This window comes from Dasypus novemcinctus, chromosome 2 (genome assembly GCF_030445035.2).
Source record: "Dasypus novemcinctus isolate mDasNov1 chromosome 2, mDasNov1.1.hap2, whole genome shotgun sequence".
Classification (NCBI taxonomy): domain Eukaryota; kingdom Metazoa; phylum Chordata; class Mammalia; order Cingulata; family Dasypodidae; genus Dasypus; species Dasypus novemcinctus.
The window spans coordinates 24,686,023-24,710,414 of NC_080674.1; positions in this window are offsets into that span (position 1 = coordinate 24,686,023).

The window sequence follows — 24,392 nt, forward strand, 5'->3', positions numbered from 1 at the left end:
ACTGTTTCATAAAAGGTTTTGGAGCTATCGGGAGTGGTAAAAATTGTCATATTGGGTTTCTGAAAGCCTATTTGGAGCTGGATTGTGTCAAACCTAGCAAGTCATGAGTTTGGTGAGCCCAGCAGCACCCCACCTTAAAAGAGGAGTATGTGGAAGATTAGGCATTAGTAGGACCTGAGGGCATAACAAGCAGTCTCCATGCAACCCTCCAGAGATGCACTTGTGACTCTTACTTAGCTTACATCTAAAGCTACATGTGTTTGCGGGCAGGGGTGTCTTTTAACAAATTGACAAAGAAGGAAAATTCTGAATTTTCTTGATAGTGGATTGGTTTAGTACATGTTTACTGAGGAAAAATGGACTGGCTCTGCATCCCAGTTAAGAGTGTCCTTGAAGACCGGTATGAGTAAGTTGTTCTAATAGGCATATCTTTAAGAGGTTCTCTCTTTCTAAGGTTAAAATTTATATGAAATCATGGTCAGTGGCAAATGGCTCGGACAGTTGGTCAGGGGCTTGGAAAGAGAAAGACTATATGATTAGGTCAGGGAGGTCTTGGGAAGAGGCAGACAGAAGTTCTAGTGGGAGTGTGCACAAAGTGTGAAAAAAATTTGTAGAGCAACTTGGTAACACATGCTGAATGAAGTAGATGCTATAATGTGCCTGCCACATCCCACTTTAGGACTGCATCTGTTGGAAATGTAACAGTTACTTCCCTCAGTTCTCATCCCTTCCCAGGAAATCCCCTTAATTGAAGAGCACCGCCTTGCATCCGATGGTGGGTCAATGGACAGGAATATTAAGGTTCATCTCAATGCAGTGTCTTGAACATTTCTGAGGAACCAACACAAGTTTAGGACTTCCTATGGAGTCTATCTGCTGAAACATTTATTGAGACTTTTTTGCATCCCAATTTCTTTCTGAGCCCAATCATACTTTGTTATAGATTGAAGTGTCCCCCCAAAAGACAGGTTCAGGTCCAAGCCCCAGTTCCTGAGAATAGGAAATTATTTGTAAATAGGATCTTTGAAGATGTTGTTAAGGTCAGGCTGAACTAGATTAAGGAACGTACAAATACTATATGAAAGGCATCCTTATAAAGAGAGGAAATTTGGACAAAAAGAGAGAGTCAGAGCTGGCAGAAGATAGTTGCATTGACTGAGTTACGCTACCACAAGCCAAGAACACCATGGATTGTTGGCCACTACCAGAAGCTAGGAAGAAGCATGGAATGGATTCTCCCCTTTAAGAGGAAAATATAGCCAATTTAACTTATAGATTATAATTAACAATAATATTGTAATATTTTTATAAGAAAAGCAAAGAAGGTACTATATTAATCCTAAAGACAAAAAATTCTACGGGGTTTAGTTTGGTGAGCTATAAATATGACTAAGCATATTTTCTTTCTTCTTCATTTTCTTTATTAACAAAGAGACCTTGATTATATCATTTAACCAACTTGTGTTCAGCTGTATATCTTTCTGAACAATGGAGGAACAATTGAGTATGTTTTCAGAATTAGGAAAAAGTGTGTGGTCAGAACTTTTTTGGAGTAATACTTCTATAATTTATTAAGTTGCCTTTTTTTTATTATTTTATTTTTAGAATTTGAAATAAAGTTTGCTTGCTGTTGTTGTTGTTGATGTTGTTGTTTTTGAGAGGAAATATGGCCTGGCTGACACCTTGATTTTAGATTGCCAGTCTCCACAACTGTCAGCTAATTTGTGGTCCTTTGTTACAATAGCCCTGGCAAATTGAGCCATGGTCCCTCTAGGCCAGCAGATTTTGATCCAGAAATTCCTCCTAGTACAATACCTGCATGGTAATTAGCCTACATTTTTTCTATAAGCTTACATCTATATCACTTTTAGAAAACAGAGAGCTGCCAGAAATGATATGATGTGCTTATGGCGAACATGAGTTCCTGCTATTTTTTTATCTTTGTCTTTGTCAGTCTTTATTTCTCTTCAGTTGCTCCCTTTTTTCCTCTCTCTCTCTCATGTTAACCACAGTGTAAAGGGGCTGCATAATGGGAGCTGATAGCTTCCACAGGGGAGATTAATTTAACAGTGACATTGTTTGTAACTGTCAGTGCATTGCAATAATAAATAGCAAAACAACTTTAAGTTGATTCTCTTTACAGTTTTTAATTCTATACAGAAAATGTGCTTATTATTACCTGGACCTGGGTGGTGTTTTCCCACATTCCCACCAAACACCCCTGGGGTCTCTCTCATTATTTTTACCTTTTGGAATATCCCATGATAATGCTTATTATCATCGTTATTTTGTCTTGTTGTCTTCTGTAAAGAATCCTTTTCAGTAGTTCATGGATCAGTAGTCTCAAAGCATGGACAGCATCAGCCTTACCTGGAAACTTGCAAGCCCAGCTTCTTGGGCTCAGCCTCAGATATACTGATTAAGAAACTCTGCAGGGTGGGACCCAACAATCTGTGTTTTAAAAAGCCCCCCCCCGCCCCATGATTCTGAGGTATGCTAAAATTTGGGACCCCCAACATAGATAATGCATTCACTTTCTGGTTATTCTTATTGTTTACAAGTACACTAGCCATAGTAGCCTGTTTGTTCTTATTAAGATAGAAAGAACATTAACAGCAATGATTTAAAATTCTATTATTTTGATCCTTCTATAAAAACACAAAGGAGTAGGAAGACAGTTATTCTACAAGAATGCTGAAAATTTATGCCCAACATGAAATTTTATTTTCCTGAAAATAACAATATAAAGATAATTGCACTTTAATGTAATTGGAGATTTTACCTGAGTTTTCTCAAATATTAATGCATTCCAAATAATTTTTTAAGACTTGCTTTTTCTAACATTTCATAATTAGATAATTCTAACAACTAAGATCTTTATGGTTCATAATAATAAATATGTAATTATATTCAGGTAAAGAAACACTTTTGATTACTCTCAATATTACCTAGGCTTACTAAAAACAGCAATACTAGGCAGAAGAAAGCAATTTAGATTTTTAGTTCAGGAGTTCAAGTATCTTTGAAATAAAATGGAAACAGAAATAACTTACAGAGAAATTGGGGTTGGAAACAAGGAAAGTATTTTTCATTTCCACAGCTTTGATCCTAGGTTAATATACTAGATAACCACCAACAAAAAGGCATAAAAAATAACTTTTATTATCCACTGAGAAAAAAATTAATGCTGTTTTATGTTAAGAGAATCCATCACTACTATGAGGTAATGAGCAGGCAATAGTAAGATTCCACTATTTTAATCTTTGTAGCACTTGAGGCATTTTTTTGTGCTCTCAAATTATTTAATTTTTTAAAAGAATCTTAACACTTGTGTAAAATTGTCAGTTTAATCATTCCACAACTGTAGCAGTTTGATATGTTTATGAATTACAAAAATAGATATTGGATTAGACTTGTAATCTGATCTTTAACTGAGCATGGTTGAGTTATAGTTAGGGAGTTAGTTCCCACCCATTGGTGGGTGGGGACTCACAGATAAAAGGCATGGCAAAGAACAGAGTTGAGGGTTTTCTCAAGTTGGAGTTTTGATGTTGGAGTTTGATGCTGAAGACTTAAGCTGGAGCCCCAGGAAGTCAGCACGCAGAGAAAAGCAAAGCCATCCCCAGGAAGAAAGAAAACTTGAACCCAGAGAAAAGCAAGCCCCAGGAGCATAGGAACCCAGGAAGCCTGAACCCTCACAGATGTTAGCAGCCATCTTGCTCCAAATAGACTTTGGTGAGGGAAGTAACTTTTGCTTTATGGCCTGGTATCTGTAAACTCCTACATCAAATAAATACCCTTTAAAAAAACAACCAATTTCTGGTATTTTGCATCAGCATCCCTTTGGCTAACTAATAGAACTACTTTGGTTCTTAAGACATCATAAAATTATTTTTTATTTTCATTTTCACAATATGCACTGGAACTAGTATTTCTTCAAGATTCAGTTGGTTTCTTTGAATTCTAATTCAATGAACACACATTTTCTGCAATCATAGATGGAATTATTTTTTGATCCATGTTTAAACCTTTCTCTAACTTTTGCATCATATTATCAGATGTATTTGCATATTCATTTATCTTTTAGGCCAGTTAAAAGCATTTAATTAACGAAAGAACAGATGAGGAAAATCTTTTTTAATAATTTAAATTTTATTAATCTTATATAAATTATATAAAATTATAAAATCTTATATAGTTATATAAATTATATACAATTATAAAATCTTTTTTAATAATTTAAAAAGCATTTAATTAATGAAATCCAGATATTCCTTTTATTTAAATTAATTTATTGAAATATATCACCCACACATAAACATACATAAACAATAAGAGTGTAGTAATAGTTGTGAACTTACAAAACAAACATATAAAACATCATACAGGACTCTCATAACTCACCCTACCACCAACACCTTACATTGTTGTTAAACCTTTTTAATGCATGATTAAAGAGCACTGTCAAAATATTACTAATAACCAAAGTACTTTCCCCCAGCCCTCCCTATTATTATCTTTCTGTCATTTATGTATGAACATATATAAACAATTAAGTGTATAGTAAAAGTTATGAACTTACAAAGCAAACATGCATAACATCATACAGGGAACCCATACATCAGCCTCCATCAAGACCTTGCATTGTCATGAGATATTTTTTACAAATTATGAAAGAATATTGTCAAAATCTCACTACTAATTATAGTCCTTATCTTATATTTGCTGTGTTCTCCCCCAAAATACCTTATTATTATTTTTTCAATATGTTTTTTATGACAGAAATAATTAACTTGTAAAACAATTGTACACATATGCAGAATTCCCGAATCATACCCCTCTATTAACACACTACATTGTGGTGGAATATTTGTTACAGATAAGGTAATATCATCTGATTGTTACCATGACCATAGTATACATTTGGCTCACATTTTCCATACTACTCATTATCAATACAGTACATCTTTGGCATTGACGCAAGTATATTATATCATTACTGCTAACCATAGTCCATAGATTATTCCAGTTATATTTTTCCCATGCATTCCCAACACTCTTCAGTAGTGATATACATTTGCTCTAGCTCACAAAGTACACTCTTGCATCTGTACCATAAACCACAATTCTCATTCACCTCTTGGTTTACTGTACTATTCAGCTCCTATATTATTCTCTAGCATTCTGTCAATTGGCATTTACATCCCTACAACATCATTTTCAGGCATATCCTTATTTATAAACTGGCTATTACTATTTTTACCATCCACTCTATACATTTCCACACTTTTACAGTAAAGCTAATTAAAACTTCTACATACATTAAACATCAGTAGTCTATCTCAGTCCTTCTCTTACCTTCATTAAGAATCCACCACCTACCATCAGGTTTTGAAGATACTTTCCTACAATTTCTTCTATAAGTTTCATGGTTCTTGCTTTTATTTTTAGTTTTTTTATCCATTTTGAGTTAATTTTTAGATAAGATGTGAACTCGAGGTCCTCTGTCCTTCTTTTGGCTATAGATATCCAGTTCTTTCAGCACCATTTTGCTGAATGGACTGTTCTGCCCGAGCTGTGTGGATTTGACAGGCTAGTCAAAAATCACTTGACCATACATGTGAGGGTCTGTTTCTGAGCCATTGATTTGGTTCCATTGGTCTATGTTTCTGTCTTTATGCCAGTACCATGCTGTTTTTACCACTATAGCTTGGTAGTATGATTTAAAGTCTGGAGATGAGGGTTTATTTTTCCTTTTATGAAGTTTCTGGCTATTCAGGACCCCTTACCATTCCAAACAAATTTGCTAATTGTATTTTCAATTAAAAAAAAATGCTGTGGAATTTTATCAGGGTTGTATTAAATTTGCATATCAATTTGACATCTTCATGATATTTAATCTTCCAGTCCATGAGCATGGAATGTTCTTCCAGTTATAGGACTTTTTTAATATTTCTTTTAACATTGTGTTTCAGTTTTCTGAATACAAGTGTTTTACATCGTTGGATATATTTATTCCTGATTACTTGAGTTTTATCTGCCATATTTTATTTTCACCACTCTTTTGACACTTTTAGTTACTTTTATTGAGGTAATCTTCATTTCTAGACTTCTTTCAGGCCTCTCTCCCCCCTCTTTTCTTTTCAGGCTCCAGCACACTCTTTACTGTTCCCAGAAAATCTGGTCTCTTGCTTAAAAATTCTCTCAGTTTCTGTTTATCTGTGAATTTTCTAATCTTGCCTTCATTTTAGAAAGACAGTCTTGCTGGATATAAAATTCCTGGCTGGAAATTTTTCTCTCATACTATAATCAATATATATCAGACCACTGTCTTCTTGTTTCCATGGTTTCTGGTGAGAAATCAACACTTAATATTATTGAGTATCCCTTATATTTTATGCATTGCTTTTCTCTTGCTGCTCTCAGAATTCTTTGTCTTTGGCATTTGACATTCTGATTAGTATGTGTCTTGGAGTTGGTCTATTCAGAATTTTTTGGATGGGAGTACATTGTGCTTCTTGGACATGGATATCTATGTCCTTCAATAGGATTTGGGAAATTTTATAGCATTATTTCTTTAAATATTCCTTCTGCCCCCTTTCTCTTCTCCTTCTGTGACACCCATGATACATATGTTTGCACATATCTGGCTGTCATTTACTTCCCTGAGACCTTGTTCAATTTTTCCATTCTTTTCCTCATCTGTTCTTTTGTATATTCACTTTCAGAGGCCATTTCTTCAAGCTCACTAATCCTTTCTTTTGCCTCCTCAGATTTGCTATTATATGATTCCAGTGTTGTTGTTGTTGTTTTTAATTTCGTTGATTGTGCCTTTCATTCCCATAAGATCTGCTGTTTTTCTATGCGTGTTTTCAAATTCTTCTTTGTGCTCTTCCAGTGTCTTCTTAACATCCTTAATCTCTTTAGCCATCTCATTGAATTTATTAAGGAGATTTGTTTGAAAATCTATAATTAGTTGTCTCAACTCCTTTATGTCATCTGGAGGCTTATCTTTTCCCTTTAACTGGTCTATAGCTTCCTGTTTCTTGTTGTGGATTGTAATTTTTTGTTGGTGTCTTGGCATCAGGATTACGAGAATGTTTATCCTGGGTGCTGTTTTTCTCTTTAGTTTAGAGCTTCCTGCCCTTTTTCCCTTGCTGGTTGTGCAGTAGGAGCCAAGGATGTAACCGGTGCTATAAACTGTATATGGTCAAGCTGTCCTCATTGCTCCAGGAACCGATAAAGCTTCTTCCAACTTTCTCCTTCCCTGTAAGTAGGGACAGAGTCATAGTTGCATGGAATAATCCAAGTCATGCAGGCCTAGACTGTAGTTGCCCAGGGAGACTGATGAAGCGTCATGCCCCTTTTTCCCCTGCCTGGGGCATGGATGGAGCTGCAGGTGTGGGCAGCAATCTATGTACTGCAGGTCCAAGATGACTGCAGTTGCCCTGGTAGACTTTTAATTATTCTGTTTGTGCCAGTCAAAGGTACACTTACTTACCTGGATAGACGGGTGCTGAGCTAGCCAGCCTCCTCCCTGCCAGAGGTGGGACTGAAACATAGACTAGGACTGCAGGCAGATCCAGGTGAAAGAAACTGGTTGCTGCCATCACTGTGATATTTCGTCAGGCTGGTTTCTCCTCAGGCTGGAGGTGGAGTCAAAATGGTGGCCACCAGCCCCTTTCCAAACTGGACAAATTCACACCCCAGCTATTCCCAGGGTTATTCCTTAGCCATCCGAGTCTATCAATCGGTCGCCAAAATCAGCAGTCAACTGTCTCCTCCTTCCCTGTTTTTGGGAAATGGAACTTCTACTTCTGGTCACAGAACAGCTCCTGGGGCAGCTTGCACCACCAGAGTAGGACAATCACTGACCTCAGCAGCTTGGCTGGCAATTTTCCAGAGAGGCTGTTGCCGGTCCTGCAGCTTCCTCCTTGTCAGTGGTGGCACTGAATCTTAGACTAGACCTGCAATCTGACCTGGGTGGAAAGAAGCTGATCACCCCAGCACTGAGATTTTCAGTCCTCCCTGCTTCCCCTCCTGCCAGCTGTGGAGTTAAGATGGCAGCTCCTGGTCTCTTTCTGACTTGGACATGTTCAAACTTTAGCCTGTCTCAGGATTATACTTGAGCCCACTGAATTTACTCCTCAGTATCTGAAAATGGTGCCCAACCATTTCTTCCTTCCCCATTTTAGGGAAGTAGAGATTTCAATTCTAGTCACGGAACAGCTCCAGAGGTGGCTTGTGCCTCCAGGGGCTGATGGGCACCGGCCGCCTGGGCATGGAGCCTCTACTTAAGAGTCTTCTCTGCAGATGGGCTGTCTCCTCCTTCCACTCTTTCAATGATGTTACAGGATGCCCTTCTGGCCTCCTGAAGTCCCCAGCCAGGTACTTCAGCTAGCTCCAGAGAGCCCTGTGTGTTTACTAACTGCCCTGTAGCAGCAGCTGACTAGGAGCTACTTACTCTGCCACCATCTTGCTGTCTCTCTCCCCAGATATTCCTTTTGATGGAAGGGTAAAGGATTTGAAATGTCCAAATTCTTTCCCAGGGATCAACTAACCTAAATAAAAAGACACAAAAAATGATAAAAAGAGACATCATAATCATAGAGATATAGGATCAGGAGACACTGTAATGTAAATAGTATATCCTGTTGATTAGGAATTGAAGATGTTTCAAATGATGTGTCTCTTCTTTGCCAAATATGCAGGAAGCCAGTAGTTCTCTTTGAGTTTCTTCATTGATTTATGCCAAATATTTTAGAAAAAATAAATACATAGTTATGTTTATGTAAATATTGTTCAAGCCCAGAACTCAATTTTTATGGGTCATATTTACTTATTTTTATCATTATCTTTTTTCTGTCTCAAAATATAATAAACTTTAGCTTTTTCCTATACCAAATTTCCTTCACAGTAATACATTACCAAAAATCCACGTTGAGACCAGTTAATAATGTTACGAACTTAAAAATCTTAAATAGTTAAGAGAGGCAACAAACAGTATGAAAATGATATAGTCCAAGTTTCAAAGATTGGGCAAAGTATTTAGAATATATTTTCTCCATAGTTGTAAACTTCTTTAAAAATCCACGATATTCTGCTGTGGCTGGACTACCCAATGATTTGAGATTGACTCCATTTAATGCATGTTATGGTAGTACAGTATTGCAGGATGGTAAAATTAAGTCAGGTTTGGTAAACAAAGTTAAACCTACAGAATTTTAAATAATAAAAAAGACATTCTACTTATTTTTGCAAGCAGACAAGAAATGCCAGTTTATTGTTAGAATGTAGTGCTGAGACTAGAGATTATATTTGGGGAGGTGATACTGCTGAGATTCTTGGTGAGTTCAGGAGCATTCTGATTTTTTCATTTTCCATCATATTTATGATTTGCATAAACACACAAACATTTATGAACAAATTTGAAATTGGGAAGAACTTTGAAAATTGAAGTGCCACCCACTTTATCTGTAGGCCAGCAGTTGCAGAATGCAAGCAGATTTTCTGATTTCTGTGCCACACTCAATTTTCCGATCTTGTCTTTTAAAAGCTACCATCTGAATCATCAAGCTACCTGCCACTACTGTAGGTAGAGGATACCTTTGATACTCAGAAAAGGTTATGAGGCTACAGTTTGATTGACTCTGTTCATTTCTTCAACACTTTTGTTTTCTTCTCAATTATGCATGGGTCTTGATCATTCAGGATCACCATATAACTGGGAATTACAGGTATCTTAGTATAAAAGATATCATGTCTGATTCAGCTGACCTGAATGTATGTGGAGGGCATATCTTTAGTTTTCATCTGGAGTCCTGGCTTAGCATCATTACTATTTTCTCAGGTAGTTTCTGCATGGACTATGGATTACATGTCATACTTATCTCTTCTAGTGTCCCACCTGACTTCATAGCTCCAGCAAATTATCACATAGTTCTGACTCAATATCATTTTAAGTGATATAAGTTTAATTACTTTCATATTCAGTAAAACATTTTTTCTGTCATCTGTATTTGTGGTAAAGAAGGATACCAGAAGTCACTAAAAAGCTTGAAACACAAAAATGAAAAATTCCACTTGTGTCTGTAGTTGTGAAAAATCAGCAATTTTAAAGTACTTTTAGGGGAAGCAACATAGATATTCAATGAGATACTTAGGCCATATTTAGCACAGCACAAAAAACTGATGGACTGTTTTCTGGAAGTTATAGAAAGGTTAAAATGCCTACATATCTTGTCAATGTAAGAGCATGGTATGACTTAAATTAAATATATATATATATATAGTCTTTCATTTATCTTGCAATCTTATTGCATTGAACTGTGTATTAGTATATGTGCATCCATTTCATTTAACTGCTAAGAAATAGTCTAATTTATTCTTATTATTTATGAAATGAGTTCTATTATTTTGTAAATACAAATGATTCCTACTGTTTCAGTACTAAATGAACTTCCATATGAGATAATTCATGAAGATGGTTTGAGTTTTCTTTTCTTATAAATATTATTTTTAACCTTATTTATATTATGATCATGTTCATCAAGATCTCTTTTATCTAAAATTCTAAATCAGTAAAATATGAGACAGATATATAGCTTATTGTCACTAGATAACTAAGGGTTTTGAAGTGATCATTATTTTATTTATTCAGCACACTTTCAGTTTAAGATTTCGAGGTTGTCATGGCATGGGAATGCAAGAGAATTTGAAAATTATTTTAAAAGAAAAGGAAAATTGTTAAGATATCAATTAATAAATTAAATTCATATTGCCATCAAATTCATGAGTCTAAGCATAGTCAACTTGTCTTGAAAGTTGATATTATACAACAGATAAATACATGATAATATTTAAAATCTTAAAGACTTTATCACACATAAACCAAAAAAAATGAAAACATCATTTTCACAGTGTTTCATATTATTTGTGCATTAAAGAGCCATCTAAGGTCCACTTAGTTATACCAGGAAATTAACTAACATTCTGATGAATGTAAACATGATGAGCACTGGCACTCTGATTGAGCTTTTACTCAAGAGCAGTCACCATCGCAGCACACGGATCAGTAACGCATTCACTCTCTTCCTGGAGAACTTCTGCATGAAGTATTGTCCATTGCTGGGGATCGTGATTGACTGCAATGTTCTCACAAAGGAAGAATATTGGAAAAAAAACTGTTGGAAAAATAAATGAAAACTTTTAATTATTTTAATACTTTACAATTTTTGTTGCACGACATGCTGCTGAATAAGTACACACTATGAGAGGGAACAGTATTTAATACATATTTAATAAGTGCTTGTATCCAATGTAGTATAATTTCATAATGCAATGTGTTATTGAATAGATGAATGCTATGAAAGGGAGCATAGTATTCAGCACATGTTTAATATGTGACTGTACTCAATGTAATTTAATTAAGGTTGAAACTATCTTAATAGTTTCTTAATTAAAACTTGCATTAAATATGCTTATTTTTCTTTTTCAACTGGGCATGGATATGTAGACAATAAAGCCACTCATTAAAAAAAAATCACATACCCTTTAGAATATTGCTTTTTCCTCAGATAAACAAATGTGATTAATTTTAAAGCATTTTAACACAACGCATTTATTATAGTTGTATAGGGAATTCCTCTGGCTGTCTCATTTTTAAATGCATCCATACCTACTAGAAGCTTCTCTATATCTTACAGGAAACTTTGCCACACTAGAATTGAAGAGGTAAAAGTATTGTTTGTGCTATGTCTTCATTATGATGGATGACAGTAAAAGGGGATTAAAGACAGTAACATGCTATTTGCAATCCTGTTGAAAGATAGGCACAGAATCCCTGAATCACAGAGAGTGCCATTTATGCTAGCAAGTGTAATGCTATTATTTGAAAAGCCTGAAGAAGATGACTCAGGACAGAATGATAAAACTCCAAGTGTAAGCCAAGATTTACATTAGCATAATAATGAAACTTTTCTCAGCAACCTCTTAGCTAAGCATAACATATTTTTACAATGTGTTGATTGATTTAGAAATGGAAATCTCTCTAGAATGCTAAATGAGTGACAAGTTGCAGACTGAGCTAATAGATTACAGAGGGAGGTATGGGTCCAACATTTTGAGATTCTAAGTTTGCAAATATAATATTAATAACTTTGTTAAACTTTAACATGGTCATCACCATCAAAAAGAGTCATACTGAAGTTAAATGAAAAACCCAATCATCAAAAAATCATAGTATTCATCTAAATCACAAACAAGGTAGGGCTGATGACAAGATGGCTTGATTGACTAAACCTTTCCTGCCTTTTTTGCTCAGGTTTTCTGAATGGATTATTATTGCACAAAGTCTTCTGATAATTAGTAAGGACAGTAAAATTGTTAAAAGTACTCAGAAGATAGCAATTTTTGTCTCATGTAGAACAAAGTAGAGAGGAGCATGGAAAGTGAGAAGAGGGATAAAATATGCTGTAAATCTGTAATGCAGATGGAAATAATTTCAGAAAATGTTAAAATGACAGAACATAGACCCTCCCACATATAGGTTAAGATAAGGAAACCATAGATTTACTGCAAAAGGTGAATTGATAGAGGGGAAGAGTGATCATGAATCCATATTCTGCTTCTTCCATTGGACCTAGTAAGCCTGAATGTATTTATATTTTTCCTCAGTTGAATTATTCTAGAAGAATAATCAGGGAAAGTGTATACAAAATAAAATGAACTTCACAAGTTCAAGTCTAAGAATTTTTAAACCATCTAAATATTATTTGGAATTTGTTTTCTTTAAAGAGACCAGGAACTTTTAATTTCAAGTCAGTTAAAAGCTTTAATATTTTCTTTCACTTTGCATTTTACAAAGTCTTTTACATTAAACAAAAAAAATGCACGCTAAACACATAAACAATTACATACACACATAGACTCAACATAGATATGAGTAAGTCAAAGCCCATTGTTTAAGGCAATCTTAAACACCAACTATTGAATAAGACTGTTAAAGTATTACAATATAATGATAAACAGGTAGATATTTAAATAGGTAACAAATATTGAACAATGGCCAATCCGAAGAAATGCTCATCATCATTTAGAATTCAAATATTACCTGTCTGCATATTAGTAGGAAAATATAAACATAATTATATGGAAATAAAATGAGAATTAAGTTTGCCTGCATGATGTGGAGAAAACAGAGAAAGGTGTAAGGAAAAAAATAATATAAAATGAATGTACCAAATTGAAGTGATGAGAAAATAATATGAACAAAAACATGAAATTAAAGGATGATGTGTATGTATATTTTGAAAAAAATACACTTTGGTGGCTTTCTGTCATAGATTGTGTATTACTTGCAATAAATGTGTGACAAGGCAAAACTAACACCTCATTTAATTCTTATATTAACCTCATGAGGAAGAAGAGGTAAACCCTGTGTAGAGGAGAATGCTAGGATTGTTTAGGTCTAAAGACATAAGGTGAAAGAAATGAGAGAAAAGAAAGTTAGACCATAGAAGAAAGAATGGTTTATTGGATATTGAAGAGTAGGAAAAAGACTCCATTCTCTATGTGCATATTTTTTGGCTTCTCTGTTTTATGCCTGCCAACCTTTGGGCAGAGCCTATTCTACTACTTTTCCAGGAAATAAATTTGTCTTAGGGACACCTGCAAGTTGTGATTGAGTTGACTTCAATTCAGGAAACATTACGAGGAAATCCATTTGACAGAGTTTTAAGAGCCGTCTTATTCAATTAGCTTTATCACTATTACGGATAACATTTTTTCATCATTTTTTTCTTCTCCTATAAACTTTCATTGAATCCAGACTAGAAAAGAATGGAGTAATGTAACATACTAACACCTAAAAGCTTCTATTTTATTAAGAAAGAAATAAACTATCCCAAATTATACCACCTGTAATCCATAAAGATTGGACTTGGGCCCAAGTCTGCTACTTCTGGTCAGTATGCAGAGAATGAAAGGTAAGAAAAGGAATAAATCCATGCAAATTACTCACTGATTCTGAGCTTCATTTCATGCAAATGGTTTATGTAGAAAAAAAGGTGATCTGCAAGTACCATCCGAAATCAGAAAGGCAGGTTTATATGAGTTCAAATTGGAAAGAAATATTGATCTCTCACTATATGATATTTTTGTTTAATTAACAAATAGAAATAAAAATAGCCACAATGAAGTTTTTAGTCCCCAAAAGGGACCTACAAAAAAAAAAAAAAAAAGGAAAAAGATGTGTTTTAAAATAACTAAGGACTAAGCCCCAGTACATTTCACTGAGCAGTATCAAGGAAAATGAAAATGCCTGTTCCTTATTCTGTGATTTCACTGTAATTCTCAGACCAAAATTAAGTATAGTGCATCATCTTGGTGTTTGATTTTATGTCAAACTCAGAAAATATATTATACAGACACAAACACACATATTAGTATGTAAAAAAAAAAGACAATGAATTTGTAGGTCTATATACATTTTTGGGAAAATATATCACAGTAAAGAATATAAGATGATGTTAAATATTATTCAAAAACTTTAAACACTGCATTATATTTCACCCTATAATGGATATCTATCCAGAACCTGTAAATGTGATCTTATTTGGAAAAAATATCTTTGCAAATATGATTAAATTTAGAAGCTGGAGATGAGATCACACTGGATTATACAGGTGAACCCAAATCCAATGGAACATGTCCTTCTAAGAGACAGAAGAGAAGACAGAGAAACACACAAAGGGGGGAGACATGTTGAGAAAGAAGAGAATGGAGTGATGCATGTCCAAGTCAAGGAATACCAAAATTGCTGGCAGACACCAGAAACTAGGAGAGAGATATGGAACAAATTTTTTCTCAGACTCTGCAAAAGGAATCAGGAATCAACCTTAACAACACCTTGATTTTGGAATTGTAGCCTTCAGAACTATGATAGAATAAATATATGCTTTTCTAAACCACCCAGATTGTGGTAATTGGTTACTCCAATAGATATAACAATATTTATTGTGCCTCACTTTATTTTCAAGTTGTTATCTATTAAACTTACAATATTGTTAAGCATAAATCTTCATGATAATCTATGATTTTTTAAATATGCAGAAATGGAATTTGGATGTTCTTTAAAAATAAGAGAGATTTATAAATTGCTCCTCAGAAACTTAGACTCTCACTAGTAGAAATTTTGTCAAGTACCTGGTAATTTTTCTTCAAATAATTTGTACGTGTTAAATAATATAAAAGGGATACTTTGGAAATCAATGATAGCAGATTTAGTTTAATATTCTTAATTCTATCAAGTCCTTCTTCTATTTGCTTTTTCTATAATATTATTGTATCTTAGTTTGTCAGATGAGAATTAGTGACATCTCATCAGTAGGTAGGATTCTCTCTAATCATTCTATTCATTAGTGTAATCAGACATTAATTTTAGAATAAATCTTTGATTAAGCTCATAATATGTAGATATAATGGAATTTAAATGTGTTTTTCATATATCTCTTATAATATTGACCTCTGGGATTTCAATAGTCAAGATCATATGACTAGTCAGAAAGTGATAACATGTTTATCCAAGTATATCAAGACACATTTGAATAATTTGCAAAAAGATAATAAAAATCAAATTTTAAAATTCAAATATCAATTCCAAGTATCACACAGCAAGAGTAAAATGCAACTGTGTTAAAATCTTATATCTAAGGAAATATTAAATTAGTTTAATTCTTTACATTACTTCTTATAGGCAAAACAAAAATAAAGAATCTGGGCAGGTAAAAATTAAAATTTGTTAATTTTCTGACTTAAGAGAAGATCGGTAGGGCTGATTTCACATAATAAGAATTAATATATAGATGTTTTAATTATTTTTGACAATTTATTTTATTTTTAATAGCATCTATTGAGGTCAAATATACCATCCAATCTCAACTTCTTTTAAAATTATAATGTGGGTCCAAGGGTATTTTGTTAAGGGAAAATCATCTCATGAAGATCATGTCAGGTTTATAAAAAGCCTATGATGACCAAATGATGTAGTAATGTCAGAACCTTCCCAGTTCTTCAGTTAAGGGAAATGGGGAAAATTCATCATAGCCAGCATTTCAGAATAAGATCACTTGAGAGGGGTTGTCATTTAAGAAGTCCAGGTCAATTTTTAACATGTGTTTTAAGTTGTGTCAAAAAATAAGGACAATTCTAGTAAACATACAATTAAGGGAGAGAAACAGATTGTGTATTTCATGGTTCTTTCTAGGAAATTTGATCTCTATTGACATTGCTTACTTCTCAAAAGGGAAATCTTTCAGTGGTAATGGGGAAGGAGTCACTCAAAGCCAAAGTGACATGAAAATATAGAACCCATTACCAGAATTGTTTGTAGAACATTTAATACCAGATATCCTCACCTGGTTTGTTATTTAGATCTACAATTGATTCAACAGTTTTATAGTTATCGACATCAGGTGGGGGGATTATTAAAAAAAAAAAAGGTTATGTCCTCTATTTGAGAAGTTTTACAAATATTCATTATTTTAAAATTGGATTTTTTTCTTCTTAAATTGCATGTATTAGTTAACAGATATTTGATTGTTAAGTTTTAAAAATATCTGAAAAGGGCTAGCTAAAAATAAAGATTGCTCAATGTGGATATGAATTCATTAATATCATAAAAAGGAAATAATGAAGGTATCCATACCCTATCATATTCATAAAATATGCAAAATATATACAAAGATGTTATGATAAACACGAATTTTGCCTATATATTAGGCAATATAATATACAATTATTAAAAGCTTGGAGTATCAAGTTACCATGCATCAGGTACTGTTTGAAGCCCTGATCCTGTGTTAAATTATTAAATTCTCATTCAAACCCCATCACATTACTAAGACTTTCATTATGCTCATTTTACACATGAAGACTCAGATGCAATAAATGGTTTATTCATTTGCTCAGTGTAATAGAGCTAGAAATATTTAGAGATAGGATTTGAAAACAAGAAGTATGACTAAAGAGCTTATATACCTTATTATTTTGTTATATGTGTACATACTTACAGAGAATAATATTAAGCCGTTTTTTTTTTAATTTATAAAGCATTTTAATTAATGTGAGTTTCTAGCTGGCACATGTAATTACCCACTTCCTGAGGAAAAATATAACATATAATATATTTCTTTAGTAAAGTGATGAACCTATATTAAGTGATAAAATATATATGCATATTTTTCTCTCAAATATGGAAGACTAATTTGTAGTAGACTACACATTACAGCATGAATAACTAACTCTTTAAAATATACACAATATCTCTTTGACTCATGAGAGGGTTTCCAAGTTAATAAAAATTTGAGGGCCATATGCATCCAGAAGGAGAGAAATGTCAAAAGGTAAGTGTGATCTCTAATGTGGCCTTTCCCTTGAAGAATTCACTGATTTACAGGTTGCCTTAGTGGTTTAGAAGATGAGCAGAGCTTTCAAGGGGTGGATAAAACTAGATAAAGCTAAATTGAAATTCAAAATTCACCAGGAAGTATGTGCCTGAGTAAACAATTGCAAATTGAAGGTATGATCCTTAGGAAAATTAGAAATTGAGACTTAAATAAATACTGGAGGGGAGGTTCAAACAAAAATGAAACCCCTCATTTTTTATTATATCAATTGCTCATTGAATGAACTTGATCTAGTTTTAGGCCAACTTCCAGGATTTTTGCCTAAGTATCCTGGTAGAGCCAACGACAAAATCTGTTGAGGAAGATATTACCATTGGAGTCATTATTGCTCCATTTTTTAAATAGATATTTCTAAATTATATTAAAATATGTAATTACCATTGCTCCCATTTTCTAAAATGTTAGACATTTTATAAGAACCATGCTGTTTGAAGATAAGCCACTGTGTATCAAAATAGAAATAGCAAACAGATATGGGAGGGGAAAAGTTAGATATTTCTCCATAGTTCTAAAATTTTTTTGTCCAGGATTATTTCTTTGACATTTCAACTGACTCAAAGAATTAGTCAACTACTGTCACACTTAAAATTCACAGTTCATTTAAAGACCATGCTTTGTTTCCACTGTCTCTTTCTCTCTTAATATTTTTCAACTGAGATTGCTCAATTTCTTTAGGAAAATACACAATCATAGCTTTTTTCCCTATGCCATTTGTTTAACTTGTAAGATTTATTGGACATGATTAATTCATTTAGAGAAATCATTAGGGGGTGTGATAGCCACACAAGTTGTAGTTTCTGTCAGACAACAGATTTAGCATGCTTTTGTCATTCAAAGACCTTCTTTCTTTAATTTTTTTTATTGACTGAAGATAAGAATTTACCTCTTTTTTCAATCCTTTACATCTAGGATTCCTATCATGTCTGTGTCTAAGCCGGTCAATTTATTTTTCCTTAGGTCCTCTCTTGTTTTACCTTGCTGTGTAAGATGACCAAAGTTTCCAAATGTATTGAAATTCTGCTTTCCACATTTTATTCCCCAAGGCTACTAGCTCTTCTGAGTCCAAAGATTTTTATTTGTCTTAGAATTTAAAGCAAGCAAAAATATCCAAATATTTCACAATGGCATAAAATTACCATTTTTATACTCTCAAGTATCAATTTCTTTTCTTCATGTTATTCATCCATACAACCAATTATTTTTTTTAAAGATTTACTTTACTCATTTATCTCTCTCCAGCCCCTCGTCGTTTTACACTTGCTGTATCTTTTCATCTTCTTTGTTCTTTAGTAGGCACAGGGAACCGAATCTGGGACTTCCAATGTGGGAAGGAGGAGCCTAATCGCTTAAGCCACCTGCTTTGTTGTATCGTGTTACATTTGTCCTCTTACTGCATCATCTTATCCTGTCAGCTCACAAGGCCTTCCTGTTGCACCAACTCATCATTCTGCTCTTCTTCTTTTGGAGGCAACTGAAATTTTGCTCCCTGCTTTGTTGTATCTCTCATTACATTTTTCTTCTTCTATTGTTGTGTCAGCTTGTGTCAGCTTGTCACACCTGCTCTTTTAACCTGCTTACTGTCTTCTTTATGAGGTGCTGGGAACTGAACCACAGACCTCCCATGTGATAGGTGGGAGCCCAATCCCTTGAGCCACACCTGCTTTCCCAGCTAATTATTTTTCCCTCAGTATCATGCCACTATATGCAAAGAGATGGAACAAAGACAACAGGAATAAGCTACTGCAACAGCACAGATTGCATATATGGCTTATTGAATTAAAGCAGAGAAAATGATAAGGGCTTGACAGTTGGGAGGTTTCCAACAGGATTTGTTGGTCATCTCTACATGTAGGAAATCTGGAAGAGGTATTACTAGTGACTACTAGGTTTTTGCTTCATGTCTGGGAGGAAAATATCAATTATTATGATAGGGAAGTCCAGGAAAAATAGAAACAGTGAGAGTAAAGAGGTGGAAAAATAGTGAGATTTTTTTCAGGGTGTTCAATTTTTGCATCTAAGTCGGGACCTCAAATGGATGAAGAAACAGACGTTTATAGCTCAAGAAGGAAGTCAAGACTAAACATAAAATTTGTGGCTTATAGCCAACAGAGAGTTCTTTTAGCATTTACCTTGATGAGACCTTGTAAGGAGAAAGTATGAGTGAAGTTCTAAACACCAAACCTAAAATATGGTCTTCCAAAATTGTAAGTTCTATCAGAATTAAAAGAAATAGCAAAAAGAAGTGATAATAAATGTTCATTGAACCAGCAGGAAAATATGGTTCAAAATGACTCCTTCATTTTCTTAGGGTAACCATAGCAAAACATACAAAGAGGTGAAACCTTTTTATATTCAACAAAATGAAGTGTTTTTATTAGGCATAAAATTTTAAAGTTTCTTATAATACTCTTTTTTTATACTACTCTTTTTAAGTAAAAGTGTTAACATCTAAAATATGAATTCCTCTGCATTTTTTCAAATACTTAAAATTTGTAACTTATAGTAATAAAAATGTGCAAAGTTTAGATAAGTCTTAATATCATAAAACACATTGTAATATATTGAGAGAAGAAATAAAATTTATTTACAGTATAGTAGATAAAAGATGATGTAAGTATTATAATGTATGTGTAAACATATATTTTTGTATATATATATATATATGAACCCACACATTAGTGTATGCATATCACAGTTTCATGGAGAAATCTGCCTTCTGTTCTCTGATTTTCCTGCCAGTTCCTATATCTGATCTGCATTTTTCCACATTCCTACTACCTTCAGAAATCCAGCTATCTAATATGCATGATGGTGGTAAATCCAACCAATTGTTTTCTGTTAATTCATTAGCCAGATAATGTGTTGCACCTTCAATGTATGTAATGTAATGCTTAAGTCTGTATAGTACATCTTCTGCAAAAATTCCACAGAGAAAATTGCTAATGCCAGAAATTTAGAGAGATACAACTGGGAGTTGATTTATTCAAGGGAGACATATTTATAGTCCCTCAAATCACATTAATAGAGGGGCTGCCTGCTCTAATTATGCATAAATCAATCCCACATGCCACAAGCTGCTCAAGGAATAGGAACATTTTCAGTGAAATTTCTTCTAAAAGAATAGCAAATAAAATACTTTTTGTCATTATTGGTAGTGATGTTTCTCACTATCAAAGTTTTAATAAATAGAAAGAGAGGTGAAATTTAATTTCTGGTAAATTTGTAAATAGAAGTCCTTCCTTTTACAAGCATGCCTAATAATCTGTGTGTAATGTGCTGTGCTGCCAATGTGAAATGGAAAATAAAATCATTCTTAATTGATTTTTGATTCATTGTTAATCTTTAACCATCCTCATGCTCATAAACCTTTACTGTATTAATTAGTGAAGAATGAATGAACAGGAGGAGGTTGCTTATGTTAATATTCTTGCTTTACTGTGTACATTCTCTAATTTTAGGGTTTCTTCTATTGCAAAGCTTCAATAATCATCTCTACACAAATAAACTTTTACCTGAGCTAAAGACATTCTTTTTTCCCAAAAGGTGACTGGATAATCTTCATATACTGCTCACCAGAAACTTAAATACAACATGGATAAAAACTTTTAACATTATGAGCAGTACATTTTTTAGGCAACAACTTTCTTCTTTTGCTTCACCTACCTTAAAGTTAGTCACTATTGAATTTCTGATTATGCTTCTTGTTTGTGTCATTTATCTAACCAGTTCCTAAATCAGATTATTATGGTTTAAATACTTATCATCCATCCCTTCTCTCCATTTTACTCCAATTTCCTTTTTGCTATCTACTTTGTATGTGATGTCTCTCCTACTGTAATTTGTAGGAGGGGAAATTATAATCCTCTGTCAGACTATAGCTTGTGTGACATAATTAAGTTTGAATTCTTAAGCCAACAATACCCAACTGTGTTAATGGATGGTGTTTTCAATATGGTGCTAAATTAGTGGCACCTATGAAAAAAGAAAAAAAAGACCTGTTCTGTCCCCTACTTCACAGTATATGCATAAATTAATGCAACAATAATGGCGTAGAGGAAAATAGAGTAATTTTTTTTTTTTATCTTGGTACAGGCAACCAATTCTTAACAGATTTTTTTTTTCAAGTTGCTAATCTTAAGACAAAACAATTTGTCCTAAATTGGATGGCATTAAATATAAAGACTTCTCTTTTTCATAAGACATAATTAAAAGACTAAAAAAAAAAAAAAAGAAAGGCATAGTATTGGAGAAAGTAGACGTCCTATCTATCTCCAACACATGATTATGGACTATATAAAAAATTTCAATAAATCAATTTAAAAAATGACGGAAATCCAACATGGACAAGGTCAAAAGACAAAAGAGTTAACATAGTTATAAGGAAAAGGTAGATTGAAACTTAATGATATACCAGTACACATTGACCAGAATGGCAAAAATGAAAAAGGAAGGCAACACCAGGGTTGGTGTGGAGGTGGAACAGCTGGAGCCATCATACAGTGGGTCGATACAAGCACACTTTGAAGCTCTTGCAGTGTATCTATGGTTGAATATATGACTCAGAAATTCCACAGGGAGGATGGTTTGAACCAGAAAAACATTAAGTCTATTATAAGATATCTTAGTAGCTTCCAAATTAGAAAATACCCAACTGTCGAGTAGTAAAACAGACAATTCCTAAAATAGAGTACTATTCAGAAATCGGAGTATATGTTCTATTATTGTATGTAGGAATATGGATGAATAACCCAAATGTAATACTGTGCAAAATATATCAGAAATAAAATAGAAAAAAAGACAGTTTTATTTTATCCATGTAAAGAAAATCTATGGCATTAGAAGTATGGGTAGTGAATACCTTGAGATTTGTATAGTGAATAGAAGGGAGCATATGAAATCTTCTGGGGGAACTGTGATGTTTTGGTGTGGGTGTGGTTACACACGCATGCTTTGATTTTGAACCATAAATGTAAATATACACTTTTTCTAAGTGCATATTTTACCTTATGAAAATGGTAAAAATAAGGAGGGTGTACTCTTTGCTAATTTAATTAGGTATTTTTTAAAAACTCTAAAAAATTCTAACTGAATTTAGTTATATTTATAATATATTATTTATAATCAGCTTCATCATTTAAATGACATCTTTCTAATACATTTTATATTTTGTGTAGTGATTTCTGGCCTTTTTTTTTTTATTCAACAGCTTTTTAGTCTAATTCTTAAGATTTTGCCCTTTGTGATAAAACCTTTATGTATATTTTTCATGACCTATATTAAAATCTGTTTTGCCAACTTTGCAACTTGAACTCAAACTTATTATTCAAATAAATATTTATTTATTTTTATTGATCTTGTAAAAAACCCTTGCACATCTTCCAACTGGAAAGTTCTATTAAATTCTGTGGGTCTCGTCCTACTTTTCATGTATTTATGCTACCAAAATATTGGTATATTATGTATATATACATAGATGTAGAGTGGGTTTTAGGGAAGTCACAGACATCTGCTAAGCAGACATCATCCAGATCTCACCATTCCTTACCTCCTTCTTTGGGGAAGTCACAAAATACACCAAGCAGCCTTTGCTTCCATCACCTCAATTTCCATTGTGTTCCATCCCACATGGAGTAGGGAGGATATTAAGACTAATGAAAAGGCCCAGCCAGATCTTAAACCAGGAAACCAGGAACAAACAGCCCCAAATGCCTTCTTTATTAGTTATATTCAGGGCATAGCTGAAGAATTTCAGAATCTTTGTCATACTTCTAAAAGGAGATGTCCAATATGAAGGCGGATTTATAAATATGGTAGGCAGAAAAATAATTGAGGTTAGAGAGATGTATTTGGAACTATTTAAGAATTTTAAAAACTTGTCCTGGACAAAATGGTCCAGGAAGATATGTCAGAAAAAAATATAAAAAAAGTCAGATTCAGAACTGAAGCCTAAAAACAAACAAACAAAAATAGTGAAAGTAAAGCAAGAACAAAAACAAAGCCAAACACAAAACCACATTCAATGATCTTGTAGAGACAGAAGAAAAACAGACAGAAGGGGCTCATGAGGTGTTTTTGGTTTCCTAGGCTACTCAAGAAAATACCATGCAAAGGCTGGCTTAAATAATGGGCATTTATTGCGGTCACCCCTCGGGCTGAAGTGTGGTTTGCTGGCCTGGCGGGGAGCAGCCGCGGCAGGCCAAGCCGCTGCCCCCATAATAGGGTGGCTGGTCGGACTCACCGCCACCCCTGAAGGGAGCTTGGCATGGGCGCAGAGTGCCCTCGGGTCTCCCCTTCTCGGCAGCCATGCTTCCGCGGCCGCCCCTCCTCCCGGATGGCCCCACACCATGCCTGTGGGGCGGCACCCTTCTTCTTCTTTCTCCCTGTGCAGGCCCAGGGCAGAAAATTCCAGTCTGCCCTTTTCCCCTCCCCCGACAGCAGCAACAGCCAGGCGTGGGCGGAAAAATGCAGTCTGCCCTTTTCCCTCCCCCCAACAGCAGCAACAGCCAGGCATGGGCGGGAAACTCAAGTCTGCCCTCTACCCCAGCAACAGCAGCCACCAATCACTAAACCCTGCCACTTCCCCCAGCAACAGCAACAGCCAATCCCTAACCACCACCCCTCCCCCATCCAGTACCGCCCACTGACCTTTCTCCAGCAACCAATCAGAACAGGGCATGGCTTCGACCAATCAGCCTTCCCCAGCCCCTATAAAACTGTTGCCTCTCCCTCAATAAAGTGGACTTGCGTGTTTACCTTGTCTCCGCGGTAGTTTTTCTGCCGTGCGCCCTCCAGTCCTGAGAGCCCCCGACAAGGGCCTGGCCTCCCTTGTCCCCAGTTCGTCGCCTGCTTCTCCGGGCGACCCCTTCGTCGCCAGCTTTGCCGGGCGACCCCGTCAGCCGAACCGCGCAACCCCTGTGAGACCGACCC